The 20,519-nt window shown below is 40.9% G+C and overlaps 1 long non-coding RNA gene across 1 annotated transcript; it reads right to left on the bottom strand.

The window, feature by feature from the left end:
* Nucleotides 1–15,962: 15,962 nt before the first annotated feature.
* On the bottom strand, nucleotides 15,963–18,469 carry LOC133807173 (uncharacterized). The gene is made up of 2 exons (XR_009879216.1): nucleotides 18,428–18,469; nucleotides 15,963–16,235 (listed from the first exon to the last, which is right to left on the bottom strand). It is a non-coding gene; the product is annotated as an uncharacterized LOC133807173 (long non-coding RNA).
* Nucleotides 18,470–20,519: the final 2,050 nt, after the last annotated feature.

The raw sequence follows: 20,519 nt of genomic DNA, 5'->3' as shown, positions 1-20,519 counted from the left end.
CACAGTTGCTCGGTTGGCTTCTCTCATGAACCTTTGTATGTAGTTCTTGAGAGATTCATCTTTCCCTTGTTTAATATCCGCCAAATGATTGGCATAAACTGGAGGGGTCCGAGCAGTGCTGAACTGCCTACAAAACTCTTTCTTGAAACTCTCCCAAGAAGTAATGGAGTTTGGCTTAAATTTCCAATACCATTCTTGGGTAGTGTCGGATAATGTTGTGGGGAAAACTCTGCAGCGATAGTCATCGCTCACTCTGAGCAGCTCTATTTGGTCTTTGAATTTCCCCACATGCCTTATCAGATCTGCCTTTTCTGTATAAACTGGCAGTACTGGTTCTTTATACTTCGCTGGCGGCTGGGCTGCTCTAATTAGAGCACAGAACAGGTTGCCACTCCTGTGGTCTACTGGATCGATTGCAGAAGGTCGTTTCGACAGACCTTGAATTGCTGCTGTCAGAGCATCAAGCTGGGCTTGGATGCCTGGGGCCACTGCTTGGGACTCAATCTCGGGACCGCCTAGTCGGGCGGTCCTATCCGACATACCATCATCAAGTATTTCTACTTGACTGGTAGGTCGATTCGGATCTCGCCCTTCGACCAGGACGGTCCTTCTCTTGTCAGCAATGACATCTCTTAGATCCTTCTGAGAGGTATGCCTCTCTAACTGATCGAACACCGTGCTCCAAGTTTTTTCGGAAGGCCTGCCGTGTGGGACATGTTCCTTGCCACTGCGCTGCTGGTTAGGATGCAGTGGTGGCCTTTCTGTCTGTTCCGGGCGGTCCTTTCCTCCTCGCTTGTTGTTATCATTCTTTTCCTTTGACTGGTCAGTGTGATGACTATCAGCTTCATCACGACCATGCCGGTCTTTTAAGTGAGAAGTTTCTTTACCTCGAGGAGCTCTATTTTGCTCCTGCTCAGGTGGAGTTTTCTTACTGCCTGACTTGTGACTTCCAGATCTGGAAGTCTCTGATCGGTGGCTCCTTGAGGGGGTCCTGGAGTTCCCCCTTTGGGTTGAGGTAGTGCTTGATCGGATCCCATCTTCTTCCCGACCAAGTGGGTTACTACCGCTTCTATTTGGTCCTCGAGAATTGGGTCTGTCAGGGTTTTTTCGACCAGCTTCTGTGGTCCTTGCTCCTTGGGTGGCTGCTCCTCGTGCTGCAGCTTGGGCAGCCTGGGCCAGCTACGTAGCTGCCTCCAGAGCGAGTGCAGCCTCACCATGTCGCCTATCGGCCTCCTCCTGCCGTCACCTGATCTCTTCGCTCCTGGCGTCCATCTCCCATCTTTGCTGCTCGAATGCAGCCTTCTGTCTAGCCATTTCTTCAGCGAATGACTCCTGTCGGGCGTTGAATTGTGCCATTTACTCCTGGAAAGCCCCCATGTCCTCCTGGAGTTGTTCAACCCCTGGAGTCACGTCCTCAATAAAGACTCTAGGCTCAATCTCATGGTCTTGAGCACCAGGACCTTCTGATGTAGCAGGCTCTTTAGAGGAACCTAGCTTCCTGGAGGCCGCATTTGTGTTCTTAGGCGCCATAATGCTACGGTGATTGTCTATTTTTCTCTTCAGGCTCTCAATGAAAGCACCAAAATGTTGACCGCGTTTTTGGCCAACGACGTGTACACGTAAAAACGATAAAAAACCTTCAAGAGAAAAATACGACACAGATAATTTTTATAGTGGTTCAACCCCAATGTGTTGATAATAGCCTAGTCCACTTAGAGTTATGATTATGAATCTACACTCAAGATCAGATGAACCTGTATCAACTGAGTTTATTCAGTGCAGATGAAAAGAATACAATATTTCTCTCAAGATACTAATACTCTCTCAGGAAAATTAGAATCTGAATCCCCTCTATGATGCCATGAGCTTTGTATTTATAAGCCCAGGATCGTACAAATGCAGTCCCTCATAATCGGGATCTTTCTGTTATTCTTTCAATATTTAATTAATAATAATATCTAAAATACAACAATATGCGATTCTTTGGGATAAAATGAGAGATTCCCGCGCCGGTCTGACTGATTCTAGCTGAAGCCGTTACTGGGATCTTTTGCTAGCACTGTTCTGTTTAGTCGGTCCACATCACACCTAGAAGGAAAACTGAAGGGCCAAAACACTTCACTAGTCGGCCACATCCTCATTGGTTGGCCAAGACAAGTGACTGGTCGACCAAACGCAATGTCCGGTCGGCCAAACACTTGACTAGTCGGACAAGCACCTAACCGGTCGGACAAGCACATGACTGGCTAGACAAGCACATGACTAGTCGATCATGACACTTGACTGGTCAATCAAAAATCTTCACCGGTCCACCGGATCACTCCTAAGCCAGATCGCCCAGCCATTCCCTGCCATTTGTCACTTCTATTGGCACGTCATCGTTTTCAAATTTTGGGGATAACAATAACCTAAGGTTTTATTAATATGACTGATTATGAAGATGGTAATTATTATACTATAAGGTTTAGATAGACCCAATAAGATATTAACACTTGTCATGTGTATGTTTAATGAGAAATTAAGTATTTTTTAGGAATAAGTTTATTAAGAGTAATATTTGAAAATCCTAGAGTCTACTAGCAGCTTTGAAATCGTTAAAGGACTTAGTCAAGGCTGTTTACTCAATTCAAATTAGGCTGAAAAAGTGTAATTACGTGTATAATATTTTAGCGTATGCCGATATATCGCAGCTCTAGGGGGCGATATATCACCATACGGGGATACGAAAAACACGTAGCTTCGCACGACAACCTCAACGAGCCTCGGGAGCATCATTCTAGGCGATATATCGCCTAGCATATGTGATATATCGGCTGTGGTGCATGGTTTTTGAATGATTTTGAAATTGAGCTCATTTTAATTCTTAACCTCTTGATAAGTCCAGAATCTTTTTAACCGAGTCTTCTGCCTCTGCGGAACGATTATTCAAATGTTTTTCAATTAAAAAGCCATTATTTTATTCAAGCTAAATGAAGATCTTTTCATTCTTGAACTCTATAAATAGGACCTAGTACCCAGCCATTTCTTCACTCATCAAGCAGAGTTCAGAGCCTACAAGCTGCTAGGATTACTTTAGAGTGTTAAACACTTGGGTTGGGGTTATAAGCTTTATCATCTTAAGCTTATTAAACACTTGGGAAGTAAGGTTCATAGTATATTTCGGTTTTGAGGTATAGTTCGGGTATAGAAATTTCAAAGGTATCCCTATTCTTAGTTCCTTTCTATATTGTTAAGTTCTTATAGTTTTCTACTCAATTCCTAACTCATCTTCTCTATTCTTGGTTAGGCATCTAAGTTCTTCAAACTTGAGATTTCTTGTTGGTAAGTATCTTTTCGATGGTGTAGTTCATTCTTTTCATCTTTTTCTTTTAGAATACTCACCTTTCTCAATTATGGTTTTAGGAGTGTTCCAAAATCCCGACCTTGTTCTAATCATCCCGGTATTTTTGGTAAGGAAAATAGGATAGTACTTATGTGTTATGTGCTATGATAGATGTTATGATTATGCTATAGTATGATTTTTTGTGTATGATATATGTATGTTTGGGGCTTATAGTTGTTATATGGCAAACCCTATCACAATTATGTTTTGGGGCTTATAGTTGTTATATAGTGAACCCCAATAGTTATATGTTTTTGGGGCTTATAGTTGCTTAACTAGCAAACCTCATTGTAGTTTGAGGCTTATAGTTGCTTAGTTAGCAAACCCCAATAGTTACCATGTACATGGGTTAGAATTATGATATATGTGTTATAGTATATGATATATGTTCATAGTTTATGTGTATGATATTGTTTCATGCTTGTAGTAGATTTTCCTTGCTGGGCATTAGGCTCATTCCTTTATGTTTTATATGTGCAGGAAAATAGTATGGTGATGGAAAGGTTCTTGGCAACTTGAGAATGTGTATTGAGGCAGAATGGAATCGATGGAATGTGTAAACGATTCGAGGATGAAGTGTTTTCTAATCTTTTAAAATTATGCTTTATATGTATTTTCCGCACTTTGTTTTGTAAGTCCTTTTAAGATTTAAGTTATGTTATGTTTTATTTGCAAAACAATGGGATCCTATACCCTAACCATATTTTTATGTATTTAACTTTTGCTTTACAGTTTATAATAAAGTCATGGTTATTTCATATGTATGTTTTCTTAAGATTAGTATAGTAGTTTCTAATGGTCCAAGTTTAGAATAGTTGGGTCATTACAGTGGTTGCTGCTCAGAATCCTAGAACGACCTATCCTGTTGAGCAGCAGGGGGTTTCTCCAGCTTCTGAGGGTTTGCCGGTTGAGGAGGAGTGTGGTAATGTTGGGAATGATCTGATTGTGGACCTTGTTTGTGGGTGCGTACTAGGTGGCTGATCTAGTTGGGAGGCAGGTGCAGGCTGTCCTCGGATAAACTGAATGGCTGCCTCCAGAGCGGTGGTGGCATCCCTCTGCCAGCGGTCCATGTCGCCCTGCCGCTCATTCACTTCTTGGCGTTGCCTATCAATCTCCCTCTACTGCAGCACCATTGTTTCAGCCACATTTTCTTGATTAGCTCTCAGATTGGCTAATTCCTCTTGCAACACAATCAGAGTCATCCTCAAAGTTTCAGAATCCATATCCTCCTCTTCCAATTCCACTTGTGGCTCATCCTCATCCACATTTTGTGGAGAAGGTTGGATTGGCGCAGTACCAGAGGTTTACCCAGTCTTCCTAGCTATTTTTACCATTTGATCTTCTTGGAGATCTTGAGCCTTCTGAGCTCTCAATGAAACCACCAAATTGTTGACCCTCGATTTAGCCAACAACATAGAGTCAAGTAAAATGACAAGAATGAGATGAAATCAAACCAAAAAAATAAATGACACAAAGATTTATAATGGTTCGGCCCCAAGTAATGGTAATGACCCACGTCCACTTAGTGTTCTTATTAATGTAGAACTCTAAAAACCTGCGATCAATGAACTAGGGTTCACGAGTTTTGCGGGCTTGGAGATGAATACAAGTTTAGTGGATAAAAGCACTGCAATTCTCTCTTAGTCTCTCAAGATTCCAAGTCTCAGAGTCCAACCCCCTCTCTTGAGCCCTTTGAATCTTATTTATAGGGTCAAGGAGTTCCTCATGGGTTGATGGGCCTTTATTACATTTAATATAAGTGTATTTGAATAATAATGGAAATTACAATTATTATATAAATGTGAGATTACAAATCTATATAAGATATCTGAAATACTAGGACCAGCCTGGTCGCCTATGTAATATGCCTTCTACTGAATGAATCCTCCGCTGGTCGATGGTCGAACAGAACGTACCCACTTCAATAGTCACTGCACCCCACGTGCATATTTATTTTCCACATCATCAGGCGACTCTTTTTTAGGTAAACGGTAACTAAGGCCCATCAGCCCATGAGGAACTCCTTAAGCCTATAAATAAGACTCAAAGGGCTCAAGAGATGGGATTTCTTTTGGACTGGGAGACTTTGGATCTTGAGAGACTGAGTGAGAATTATAGTGTTTTTATCCACTAAATTTGTATTCATCTCCAAGCTTGTGAAACTCGTGAACCCTAGTTCATTGATCGCAGGTTTTTGGAGTTCTACATCAATAAGTGCACTAAGTGGATGTAGGTCATTACCATTATTTGGGGCCGAACCACTCTAAATCTTTTTATCATTTTATCTTTTTTGCTTGAATTCATCTTATTATTGTCATTCTATTTGACTATGTGTCGTTGGCCAAATCGAGGGTCAATATTTTGGTGCTTTCATTGAGAGTTTAGAAAACTCAAGACCTCCAAGAAGATTGAATGGCGAAAACAACTAGGAAAACTGGGCAGACCTCTGGGAATGCACCAACCCAGCCTCCTCTGCAAAATGTGGCTGAAGATGAGCCACAAATAGAATTGGAAGATGAGGAAATGGATTCGGAAACTTTGAGAACAACTCTGACTGTGTTGCAAGAAGAATTAGCCAATTTTAGGGCTAATTAAGAAAATGTAGCTGAAATAATGATGTTGCAGCAAAGGGAGATTGATAGGCAATGCCAAGAGCTGAATGAGTGGCAGGCTGACACAGATCGTCGGCAAAGGGATGCCACTGCCGCCCTAGAGGCAGCCATTGAGTTGGCCCGAGGACTGCCTGCACCGGCCGCCCAACCGGATCAGCCACCTAGTATGCACCCCCAACAAAATACACAATCAGATCATCCCCAGCATTACCATAATCCACCTCAATTGGCAAACCTTTAGAGGCCGGAGCAACCCCCTGCTGCTCAACAAGATAGGTTGTTCCAAGATCCTGAGAAGCAACCACCCTCTCGTGCTGGTCGAGAAAATCCCCAGCAGCAAAGGCAAAGTAGGGCTTGGCAGCATACCCGGAGCCCTAGACGCCAGACTATTGAGGAACCAGACCCACCGAACAGGGGACAACGTTCTTCTGCAAGCAGAAGGCAGGTTGAATCAGGCTTTGTGGTTAGGGGTCCCCCATGACATAATAATGCCTGAGAACCTACCGACCAACGCAGGCTTCCACCTGTCAGTCGGGACATGCCAGTAAAGGGAGGAGGAAATAGTGCAAACAGCAGGTCACACTGTAATCGATCACCTTTTAAAGATGGCCATGACTATAATGAGGTGGATTCTGGCAGAGGAAATGTTGGCCGATGGCAAGGAGAGAGGGGTGGAGAACAGAACCCTCCACCAAGAGAGAATCGACCAATGAGCCAGAATGTTGGAGGCAGCTCAGACAGCCCAACGTCTTTTATCGACTGGGCGCGAGCGAGCAAAGGCATAGGGAGGAAGATTTGAGGGATGTTCTCAATGAAAAAATAAAAAGACACGATGAGCATGCCCCTCCAGCACCAGTCGCTCCAATAGGACCAGACGCTGTACAGACCCAAATCGATGCTTTGAATTAGGCCGTCCAGCAACTAGTGGGGAACCAAACATCCCATATTGAATTTGACTGGAGAAAGGGCACTCCATTTGTACAAAGAATCGCGATGGCCGAGACTCCAAGAAAATTTAAGATGCCAGTCTTGCCCAAATTCACTAGATTAGAAGATCCTGTATCTCACGTGAATAAATTCGAGATACAAATGGACATCCAAAAGGTGTCAGACGATGCTCGGTGCAGAATCTTTCCAGCCACCTGTCTGAGACAGCTTAGGAGTGGTTTTTCAAATTCCCTCCAGCCAACGTAGTGCCTTGGGAAATTTTCATGAAGGAGTTTTATGGACAGCTTTATGCTGATTGAGTACATCTGACCGAAGCCAATCAGCTCGTAGAGATACACCAGAAGGAGAGAGAAACCCTGAAGGGGTATGTTCAACGATTCATGCGAGCCGCTACTGGGGCTAAGACGATTTGCGATGAAGGAAAGATGATGGATCTTACTACTAGAGTATGGCACCATTCATCCATTTGGAATAGTTTGCAAAAGAATGGGTTCAAGAGCACTCAAGAATTTTTAAACCGAGCATACAGGTACATCAAGCTCGAGGAGGCCATTGCCAACGAAGGGAAGTCTCCCACAGACGACTAGAGCCTAAAAGAAGATCCAACCAGAGCCGCCAATGGGTCTTGGAAACCCAATGGAAACGGCCAAAATAATGGGAAAACGGAGGAAAAAGGGTTAACCATGAGCCATCAACGCCTGAGAACAAGCGCCCAAAAAGTAACTGATACGAGCCGAGGTTCCCTAATTATACAGCTCTAGTCGATTTCCAAGCGGAGGTATATCTGGCTAATCACACTACAGTTCCCTTTAGGCGCCCAGCCCCAATCAGGAAAGATATATCCAAAAGGGATACTACAAAGTTTTGTTGTTTTCATAATGACTATGGCCATGATACCAACGAGTGCAACCAGCTTAAAGATGAGATTGAGTTCCTTATCAGACAAGGACACCTGAGAAGATATGTACGAGCCGCTGGAGGTTCTCAGTGAGAGGCTCAAGGAAGGAACGAGCAGGCACCTGTACGCCAACGCTCACCCCCTTTACAGCCAGCTCCAGTTCCTGGTACATTGCTGACCATCTACAGTGGCCCACACCTAGCAGGTGACAGTGGAAAGGCGAGAGAAAGGTATGCTCAAACCTTACGCCATGACCAAGATATTGAAATGTTGAACGTAGAGGAGCAAACTCCCAAAAAAGCACGAAAAGAGGAAGAAACGGTAACTTTCTTAGAGTTTGACTCTTGGCATGTTCGATTCCCCCATTCAGATCCTCTGGTCGTGGATGTCCAGATCGCCAATATGATGGTCAAGCGAGTGTTGGTGGATACAGGAAGCTCAGTCAAGATTTGTACTCATGCAACCAAACCATTTATGGTTTTTCCAGTGAAGGGCTCGCACTAACGGGGTCGATCAGACTTCCAGTCACAGCAAGAGTCACACCTGCGAACATGACATTACTCGCTACTTTCATAGTAGTTGATTGTCCTTCTGCGTATAATGTTGTGATTGGAAGGCCTATTCTAGTCGACCTGCGAGTCGTGACCTCAGTCTGGCACTTGGCCATGAAGTTTCCAACTGACGTAGGAGTGGGATACATATTGGGAAACCAGCGAGAAGCGCGGGAAGTTTACAATCCCTCGATATCTAAGCCAAATAGAGGCGGATCGGGGGAAAAAGTCGAGAAAAAGTTGTTGTTTGAAAATGAAGTACAAGCCCAATCAAATGAACAGGTCACCAAATAGAGACTTAGATCCTCGCTGTAATGCCCTGGCTACCCCAGAACAGTTACGGTGAACAGTGAACCGAAAATTTGACTCGCTACCCGAGTCCTTTGGTTAAAAACGTGATCTAAGTGTTATTATCAGGTTAAGGTGTAAAACCAGTAAAAAGGAAAGGATATTCTGCATTAGGTATATAAACTGCTCATGAGCCATTAAAAACGTTTACAAGATGTTTGCAATACAAAAAGGTCGCTACTGTTTCAAATTTACAATCCCCGTCGACCTAAGCGGCAAAAATAGGGTAAACCCCTAGTTCCTCTGAGAACTCGTTGGCCGTGGTAGTCAAGCGGCCGCATATGTACACAACACCACCTAAGCTCTCCACTCAAGGTTGGGTGAGCTTCTCTTTCCCTTTACATGAACCACGTAGCACCCATGAGCCAAGGCCCAGCAAGAAAACACAGTAAAGTATGATATAATTCAACAATGATCATAATAATCATTCAGGATCAACAGTCCAAAACAGATAGGCGACAATAGCCAAAAGTCACAAAAGTGGATACAGCTCCCTCTAGCCATGTGGCGATAGGGTCACCAGGGCTTAATTGATAAGTGGTTCTTTCATAAGTTTGATTAGGATAGGTGTATGGTGAATGGTCACCAACATAACCTTCCTCCCGACTCTAGAGTCGTAACTATGGACAACGTCCCCTAGCCATGTGACAAACAGTAACCGGGGCCATACGCCCTGGCTATGAACATCTGGTCTTAGACCAGGCAAGTGCTTATAAGTTCTTCAACTTTAGGGTCGGTCTAGCATTAATGCTATAGAGCCATTCAATGCCTGTTCATCGACTTTAGGGTCGGTCCCTGACTAGTCAGTGCCATAAACAAGTAATCAATATTCACTAGCATTTAATATGCAATCCATGTCCACATATATCAACCAACATGCTTCAATAACAAACCATGCATGTCATATACCTATACAGGGTGCAACTGTATTCATACACTGTTTACTTACCTCTGGTTCGAGTGAAAGTTATTATAAGAACGACCCCTGAGAACGATCAACCTTTAAATTCCTTGACGGTCACCTGGTCATAACCAAAAATATAGGATTCATCAATAAAAATGATAACAGAGGGTTCCCAACCAAAACCTAGCCTCTGAGATATCAAACACTACTCAACCGGGTACTAGGTTCAACCCCGAGGCCTAAGGCTTGAATCCCCAAGCTAAAAAAACACCATTCTGGCCAAAAAGTCACTAAGGGCCACGGCCCGCCCTAGCTGCGCCGCGGCGCGCCCCTCAGACAGAGACAACCCTCTCTACCAAACGCCATGAGCCGCGGCACACCACAGCCATGTCGCGGCTCAATACCCAATTTTGCCAAAATGACAGCACGCACCAGCAAACTCTCCCCTGCGTTTTCCCTTGGAACCAAACCTTCAAACCAGCTCCAAACCTCCTCCAAACACTCAATTTAACCTCTAAACATCACCCATAACTCTCCCTCATCAAAACCCAAGCTAAACTTCAATCAAAACTTCCTCAAATCAAAACTATCAACAAGAATTCATAAGCTGAAAAACTAAAGGAAAACAGAGTGCAAACCAGAAACCTATGGCTAAACTCACCTCAAATTCGTGGTTGAACCTCCTTCAATGGTTGAACCAAGTCTACAAACCCAGCCCCTTGATTTCCTAGCTTGAAACCCCACTTTGAGCTCAAAAACTCCAAAGGAGAAATGGTGAAGGATGGTGTACGGGTTGGAGAAGAAAGACCCTGTTTTGGCTATGTTTATTCTATATGCTTCTACAGAATAAGCTATAACCTTCTCTGATTGCATCAAAACACAGCCCAAACCCTGATGAGAAGCATCGCAATAAATCACAAACTTCTCCTGGTCTATCGGAAGACTCAGAATCGGAGCTGTAATCAACCTCTGTTTCAGTTCCTGGAAGCTGTTCTCACAATTATCTGACCACACAAACTTCTGACTCTTGCATGTCAGCTCAGTCAACGATGTAGCAATCTTTGAGAACCCTTCCACGAAACACCTGTAATACCCTGCCAATCCAAGGAAACTTCTAACCTCAGAAGCATTCTTTGGCCTTGGCCAATCTCTGACCGCTTCAATCTTTGCTGGATCTACTTTAATCCCCTCCTTACTGACAATATGTCCAAGAAAGGACACCTTAGACAACCAGAACTCACACTTCTTAAACTTTGCAAACAGTCTGTGTTCCCTCAATCTCTGTAGAACCAACCTCAGATGCTACTCATGCTCTGTCTCAGTCTGATAATATACCAGAATATCATCGATGAAGACGATCACAAACTGGTCTAGATAATCCTTGAACACTCTGTTCATCATATCCATGAAAGCAGCAGGGGCATTAGTCAATCCAAATGACATAACTAAAAACTCATAATGCCCATACCTGGTACAAAAAGCAGTCTTCAGTATGTCTCCCTCCTTGACCCTCAACTGATGATAACCAGAACGAAGGTCGGTCTTAGAGAATACCGTCTTACCCTGCAACTGATCAAACAAGTCATCTATCCTTGGCAAAGGATACCGGTTCTTAATTGTCAACTTATTCAGTTCTCTGTAATCTATACACATCCTCAGAGAACCATCTTTCTTCTTCACAAACAGAACTGGCGCACCCCAAGGTGAGAAACTAGGTCTGATAAAACCTAAATCTAACAGCTCTTGCAACTGTACCTTTAATTCTTTCAACTCAGCAAGGGCCATTCTATATGGTGCTCTAGACACTGGCTCCGTCCCTGGTGCCAGTTCTATAACGAACTCAATCTCTCTGTGTGGTGGCAACCCTGGCAAATCTTCTGGAAACATATCCAGAAACTCACATACAAGTCTAGTATCCTCTGGTCTCACTGGCATGACCTAGGTGGTATCAACCACACTAGCTAAGAATCCAATGCAACCTCCTTGCAATAAATCCCTAGCCTTCAATGCAGAAATCATAGGAATACGGGGTCCATGCACAGCACCAACAAACACAAAAGGATCCTCACCCTCAGGCTCAAAGGAGACCATCTTCCTTCTACAGTCAATGGTTGCCCCATACTTTGCTAACCAATCCATACCCAGTATCATATCGAAGTCAGTCATAACCAACTCTATCAAATCCACTGACAACTCTCTGCCCTCCACTATCACTGGCAAGGATCTGACCCATCTCCTAGATACCACCAACTCCCCAGTGGGTAGCAAAGTACCAAACCCCACAACATAGAAATCACAAGGTCTACACAATCTATCAATAACACGATTAGAAACAAAAGAATGTGTAGCCCCAGAATCGATCAATACATTATAAGCGGTTCCAGCACTAAGAAGCTGACCTGTAACAACTGAGGGAGAAGCCTCAGCTTCTGCTTGAGTCAATGCAAACACTCGAGCTGGGGTCGAGCTGTCTGCCTTCCTGGGTTCCTCCTTTCTTGCCTTAGGGCAATCCTTTTTAAGATGACCCACTACTCCACATGAGAAGCAGGCCCTTGCCCTACACTCTCCCAAGTGATGTTTCTTCCATCTAGGACACTCAGGATAAGACCTCCAGGATTCATTACCACCTGGACGACCCATAGAAATACCACAGGGCCGTCTGTCAGGACCTGGAACTGGGAAGGTATCAGGAACCTTCCTCTTCTGATCATTGGGGCCAACACCCCTACCAGAACCCACAAATGTAGGACCTGGCCTCCTGAAATCCCTTCTGGCTGCACTGTCATGCCAGATCTTAATCTCTGCACTCTCAGCTGTGAGTGCCTTCTCCACCACCTGCGCATAAGTAGTAACTCCTGCCACAGTGGTGATACGTACATCTCGGGCTAACCTAGGCTGTAGCCCCTGTAAGAAACGCTCTCTCCTGGTCCCATCAGTGGGCACCAGCTCCTTGGCAAACTTTGCCAAACGGTCAAACTTTAAGGCATACTCAGTAACTGATAAGCTTCCCTGAAGTAGCCTCATGAATTCATCGGCCTTCGCCGCTCTAATAGCATCATTATAATACTTTTCATTAAACAAGGTCTGAAACTCCTCCCAGCTCAGGGTATTAACATTCTTGGTTTGGCCAATCACTTCCCACCAAATCCGAGCATCATCCTGAAACATATAGGTAGCACAGGCTACCCTCTCACTACCAACTACCCTCATAAAGTCAAGAATAGTGGTAATCATGCTCATCCATTGCTCAGCCTTGGTAGGATCTGCACTACCCTCAAACACAGGAGGCTGTTGTTTCCTGAACCGATCATAAAGAGGTTCCCATTTTTTTCCAACCTCAGGCAGTTGCCCAGTAACTGGCACCAACACAGAAGGTGCCTCTGCAACACTGGCCACTACAGGCACTTGCTGCTGTCTCAGGAGGCGAAGCTCCTCTCCCTGTTTTAACACTGTTGCCTGCAATTCCTCAAACAACTGCTGCCAGTTTGCAGGTGCTGGCTGTGGAATCTGGGATTGGTCATTCTCTTGACCCTGACTGTTATTATTCTGGCCTGGATCACTCTGGCTAGCTGACATGTCTCTCTGCCCTGGGTTCATTCTGTCACTGATACCTTACTGAAACAATAATCAATATGGCCAGTCAGGTAGTAATAACTAAACATATTGCCTCCTTACGGTCTAAGAACAAACAGACAATTATCACATTCCACAGTCATTCAATATTCACAAACAGATACATGTTCATGGCATTCAGCACTCAGCATGTATCACATAATAACTCATAAACAACCATACTAATAAGCAGGAACCAGCAATCTCAATACCAATTAGCACACATTTGCTGAGGATATGATATTTCAGGGCACAGCTTCAACATGGTATCTCATGCACACAGGTAAAGCATATATATCACATTTAAACAATTATACATGTAACCACATAAATAGTTACCAAACCATGAGTCGAGCTTGACTTCGGTGATGTGTGTACATGCCCAGCCAGTCTACAGGAACCTTAACCTTGGCATTGCTCTAATACCAATTTGTAACGCCCTGGCTACCCATCAACAGTTACGGTGAACAGTGAACCGGAAATTTGACTCGCTACCCGAGTCCTTTGGTTAAAAACGTGGTCTAAGTGTTATTATCAGGTTAAGGTGTAAAACCAGTAAAAAGGAAAGGATATTCTGCATTAGGTATATAAACTGCTCATGAGCCATTAAAAACATTTACAAGATGTTTGCAATACAAAAAGGTCGCTACTGTTTCAAATTTATAATCCCCGCCGACCTAAGCGGCAAAAATAGGGTAAACCCCTAGTTCCTTTGAGAACTAGTTGGTCGTGGTGGTCAAGCGGCCGCATATGTACACAACACCACCTAAGCTCTCCACTTAAGGTTGGGTGAGCTTCTCTTTCCCTTTACCTGCACCACGTAGCACCCATGAGCCAAGGCCCAGCAAGAAAACACAGTAAAGCATGATATAATATCAACAATGATCGTAATAATCATTCAGGATCAACAATCCAAAACATATAGGTGACAATAGCCAAAAGTCACAAAAGTGGATACAGCTCCCTCTAGCCATGTGACGATAGGGTCACCAGGACTTAATTGATAAGTGGTTCTTTCATAAGTTTGATTAGGATAGGTGTATGGTGAATGGTCACCAACATAACCTTCCTCCCGACTCTAGAGTCGTAACTATGGACAACGTCCCCTAGCCATGTGACAAACAGTCACCGGGGCCATACGCCCTGGCTATGAACATCTGGTCTTAGACCAGGCAAGCGCTTATAAGTTCTTCGACTTTAGGGTCGGTCCAGCATTAATGCTATAGAGCCATTCAATGCATGTTCATCAACTTTAGGGTCGGTTCCTGACTAGTCAGTGCCATAAACAAGTAATCAATATTCACTAGCATTTAATATGCAATCCATGTCCACATATATCAACCAACATGCTTCAATAACAAACCATACATGTCATATACCTATACAGGGTGCAACTGTATTCATACACTGTTTTCTTACCTCTGGTTTGAGTGAAAGTTATTATAAGAACGACCCCTGAGAACGATCAACCTTTAAATTCCTTGGCGGTCACCTGGTCATAACCAAAAATATAGGATTCATCAATAAAAATGATAACAGAGGGTTCCCAACCAAAACCTAGCCTCCGAGACATCAAACACTACTCAACCGGGTACTAGGTTCAACCCCAAGGCCTAAGGCTTGAATCCCCAAGCTAAAAAAACACCATTCTGGCCAAAAAGTCACTAAGGGCCGCGGCGCGCCCCTCAGACAGAGACAACCCTATCTGCTAGACGCCATGAGCCGCGGCGCACCACAGCCATGCTGCAGCTCAATACCCAGTTTTGCCAAAATGACAGCACGCACCAGCAAACTCTCCCCTGCGTTTTCCCTTGGAACAAAGCCTTCAAACCAGCTCCAAACCTCCTCCAAACACTCAATTTAACCTCTAAACATCACCCATAACTCTCCCTCATCAAAACCCAAGCTAAACTTCAATCAAAACCTCCTCAAATCCAAACTATCAACAAGAATTCATAAGCTGAAAAACTAAAGGAAAACAGAGTGCAAACCATAAACCTATGGCTAAACTCACCTCAAATTCGTGTTTGAAACTCCTTCAATGGTTGAACCAAGTCCACAAATCCAGCCCCTTGATTTCCTAGCTTGAAACCCCACTTTGAGCTCAAAAACTCCAAAGGAGAAATGGTGAAGGATGGTGTACGGGTTGGAGAAGAAAGACCCTGTTTTGGCTCTGTTTATTCTATATGCTTCTACAGCCACTACAAGAAAAAACAGTATTCATAACACTTAAAAACTGTTAACCGGGAGTATTGATAACGCTTCTGAAAATGCTAACATAGCCCCTGTTATTAAAAGTCCTGTCTTTTCTATAACAGTATTCGAATGTTATGTTCGATGTTATCTTAAACTATTCAATAACACATTTTTAGTTGCTATAATATTCAAATAATAACATTTAGTTAGAGTAGTTAGTTATAAATTTGAAGTTTAATCTTATACTTTATGCATTACACTTTCCAACTGTTATGAAAATTGTTATATTTGATCATTTTATAACGTTTTTAGTTCATTCTATTATATAAATAATAACTTTTTGTCCCAATTATAATATATTATACAAAACAACAATAATTATTGTAAATTCTCCCACTAATAACATTTTGTTATTTCATAGTATGCATTTTTAATTGTTGCAAAAAGTTTTTATTATTGTATTTTGATTAAAAAAATCACAATTGATCACAAGTGTAATATTATATAGATAAAAAAAATCTAAAATATTAAATATATATGATAAACAATGAGTATTTTTACATTTGAAGACGAACTACTTCAAAACATGACACTGTCCACTTCAAAAGTTCTTAGTTCTAACTTGAGTTTGAAAGCATACATAATAAAATTCTATAGTGTTGCACATCCTTTGCTTCAAAAGTAAAAAATAGAACAAAAAGTAAACCATGAAGCTTGCTCCACCCTCCAATTCATCATCCATTCCATTGTGCACTTGTCTTTATTGTGAGGTTGATTTGCTTAGCTACACAAGAGTTTAAATAATTAATGCTTAAACTTAGAGTTAATAGTAAACTAAAAGAGTACAAAAAGAAAGAAAGTTAATAACCTCATTACGACTTTATAAGTTGGCCATGCAATTACGCTAACTACAACACATAGGCCTCAGACACATAATTCTTTTAAACCCATTTGAGCAAAGAAAGCATCCAAAAAAATGGTACAACATAAACTATTTCAAAACAGAAGAAGAGAATTTTCCTTATTTTTCAAAGGGGAAATCAGAAATATGCATAAGTGTAACCACTTCTTATCACAAGGGGTAAATAAAGTAGGGTTAAACTTCAAAGTCTCCTAAAAGAATACAGATGTTATATGTGTTCTTCTTCTATAGTTTTAGACGAGAAAATAATAAATAAACATAAGGAAAGTCATTCATTCTAATGCTAGAGTAATAGCGTATCAAAAAAGATACAACACTCATTATCTTCCACTAATTTCTCAGGAATCCAAAGGTATCTATTTTCATCCTTGAGTTCAAATCGAAGTTGGATTATATAATAACTGAAAATAGGCAGCAGACAAAAGGTAGTCTGTGAATTGAACTAACACAACATTGGTAAGGAAATAAAGAGCCAAGGTAGTCTATGAACTGAGCTAACAAAACAATAGAAAATAGGCAAAAGGCACACTGTGAACTAAACGAAAACAAACCAATCTATGATCCTGACAAAAATTTGGAGGGAATTGATCGTAAAACGCAGTTCAAACAGATTCAAACACATAAATATCTCACACTTATCCTCAAAATACAAACTAGCCCACAAATTTTTTAAAAAAAATCTTCAAAATATATCATTAATCATACTCCAAAGTCGTAACATATTAAAACCCCAGTTTTGAACACAAGTTACAAGGTTCTTAATACATATATACAATACAACTGTATCTAGATCAGAATAATTGTCTCCAAATAAGATAAATAGTAAAAGCGGATATAGAACCCATAATTTCTTTAGACCAAATCAAAATAGAGAAATGAGATAAAACATTTATAAGAAACTCAAGCAAACAAAAATCTAAACCTCACCACAACAACAAAGAATCTGCTTTACTAATGCAGTACCAATATCAACATCTTGGAAACACAATATAAAAAAAAAAAATACAGCAAGTTAAATCTAAATATAGCAAACATGGCAGCACAATGTTAGAAAAAATATACAACAAACTTTGAAAAAGTAATGTGAGTCTGCAAAGATTTACATAGAATGAGAAATTTAAATCTACAAAGGTGTTCAATAACTTCAGCACCAAGCCTAGTAAAGTTTGTGTATGTGCATGCAAAAACCAATAAATCAGATAGTTATATAGTGTCCAGCCATAAAACACCAATTGATTCATTTGATGTCCAAATCACACTCTTATAATACCATTCAGAAGCATCCAAAACACATCCAAAGTAAAATTGCAGTACTAATCTTTTCATTTGAGATGTTTATTGCCATGTAGTAGTACAGTTTTAAACAAAGTTGCTTGCCATGTTGAAAATTATTTTCCAATTCAAATAGAAAGGAAAACACAGATTCAAGCTTCATAAAAACTCATACACAAATTCAAAACATACTAAGTTTATAAAGAGAGCCAATATAAATATTAAAACTTGGTAATTTTCAATACTGAACGGGGTCGAGAAGAGAGGAATGGGCATCTGAAATGAGGATCGAGTCAAAACAGAGGGGCTTTCTACCTCACGTGCCATCTATTACTCTCCAATCAAGCAAACCACTCATTCTGAAGAACAAAAAAACTCAATCTGATTACTTTATTTTTTATGCTTATAGTGTCTCAAACCAAAGAATACAAAATGGATTATATTACTAAGCAAATGATACAGGAGAAGACAAACTAGAAAACAAAACTAGGCTGCATAGCACACCACTGTCAGAAACTATATACGAAAACATAAAACACAAAAACTCAATCTAAAACCAACATAAAAAATAGAATACCCAAAGCTAGCAGCATATCCACAAACCTCAAAGCCACCAAATTTAGTAATCCAAAAACCTCAAACAAACAAAACCTAAAGTTAATAGAAACATCATCAATAATTCATATTAAAAATTGCATAAATCCCTAAAACAGAAACAATATATAATAATTATTTTAAAAAATAATCAAAGATGATGCCTAAGAATAAAAAATCGTCATTACCCTTTTAGATAAGTGGGAATGTAATCAAAATAAACCATTTTCTTCACGGCAACAGTACCCTAGTCACATTGAAGTCCCCGCTGTTACAACACCATCCCCACAGTCCCACCTCCATGCTAACATCTGCAACAACAGAGAAAGAAAGAGAGAGAATGAGATCGTGGGTGAGAGGGAAAGAACTAAATCTGGAGACACAGACAGATGTACATATATCCTTGTATATATATAATACCTATACATGAAATAAATACATCAAAATAGAACATCAGAGCAGAAACAGAACTAAGAAAACTTAAGAAAAAATAGGACAGAAATGGCAAAATAGACAATGAGAGTCACTAAGGAGGGACAAGTGACTAGCATAACAACCAAATAATAATCGCACCACACTTAATTCATAGTAACTGCTCTTTAAAAGTTCTATGCATCTGCCTTTATATAATATGCAATGTCCTAATGGGAATTTATATTTAGAAAGACAACCAAAGAAAAAAAGTTACTTTTTGTAAACAAAAGTAGACCCTTCAAGCAAACAAAATTAACAGAAAACAGATGAAAATATTGAATACACCATAACAGATGGAAATACTCATCACAAGCTAAAATGACATGGTGAAAACTTATAAGAAATCAAGCTATAGAATCATGCCTTGTGTAGTCATGATAGCAACAAAAAGGATTATGCCAATAGGTTGCACCTTAAAAAAATGCCAAGCTTGATCACTGGTTAGAAGAGATACGTACCATCGAGCCTACACCTCGCCTTGCCAAGCCTTGCCACCATCAACATCATCATTAGAGAGAATTAAGGCAGTCTCTTTGATTGATTTCCTAACCTATAAATAAGAGACCAAAAATTGAATGAAAGTTAATAGAAGAATTAATAAACAAATCAACAAATAGCTATATATGAAGATAAAACTCCAAAGTAAATTAGATAAAATATAATCAAGTGTGAAGACCTGTTGCCATTTTTTCCTTTCTGTTTTATGTGCATCTGGTTGTTTTTTATGCTCTGTATTCTGAATTAGTTTTCTATTTCTATTTTTGCTCTTTCCAACTGCTTAGAAAGACCTTAAGGCATTAGTTGATTAATATATACATAAATAAAGAAACCCATGTACGAAAGCTCAAATACCTTGAACCTGAATATTAATCAAAGAAACATCCAACAGGTTGTCTGTTTTCTGCTTCTTAACATGTATATTCATTTGGTCTGGTGTCTAAAATTGATCATAAGTAGTGAGGTGGTATCAGAGGCATCGTTGTCTTCCTTACTATCTAAACGAACTACTTTTTTTAACAACCTAGAGTATTTTCTTAACAGCCCTCATACGGAGGGAGAAGTTAATTATGGTAACCTTCTAGCCAGCAGGGTAAGTATTTTTCCCTTGATATTATGACATCTGAACTGAAGCTTCATTTTAAATCTATTATAATGACTATTGTTCAAATTTTGTCTAATTATCCATTGTCTGTGCCCAAGGTTTGTACCATACTTGCAGAATCATGGTTTATGTTCAAAAAGATTAATTTTTGCTCAACAAAGCTGGAAAGGTTAGGATATTGTCCAGATGAGGCAATTCTCGAAAAGTTTTGGAAACTTTGTGAGCAACAACTTAATATTCCAGGTACGTTATTTGGCTACTCTATATTTTACTTCCTCCGTTGTACTTAGAATTCCAACACAAGCATATATATATTGATAATATTCAAAATGGTTTTTTGATATTAAATTGAAATCTGAAAAAAAAAAAAAAAAAAAAAAAAACAAATTATACCTCACAGAGACAAAAGGAGGTCTCCAGTTCTTGCTCAAAGCCAGCGGGAGAGATAAACAAAGAGGGGGGGACGAGAGACTCAACGACTACAGCATGGGCATGGTCGTGGTGTGCTTCAGTTGCGTGAGTACCGGTGTGAGGGAGGCTTCAACAGGGGTGTGGTTGTGGTGTGGTTCAACGGCGCGAGGGTTAGAAAGCCGAGAGAATGTGAGAGAGCGAATGAGAGAAAGACTGAATGCGTTGGTAGAGATTAGGGATTTGAGAGAGAGAGAGGCCTGGTAGAGATTAGGGATTTGAGAGAGAGAACTGAG

The sequence above is a fragment of the Humulus lupulus genome, chromosome X (assembly GCF_963169125.1).
Source record: "Humulus lupulus chromosome X, drHumLupu1.1, whole genome shotgun sequence".
NCBI classification, from domain to species: Eukaryota; Viridiplantae; Streptophyta; class Magnoliopsida; order Rosales; family Cannabaceae; genus Humulus; species Humulus lupulus.
The sequence above is the reverse complement of the archived record's forward strand: the minus strand, read 5'-3'. Positions and strand labels throughout refer to the sequence as shown.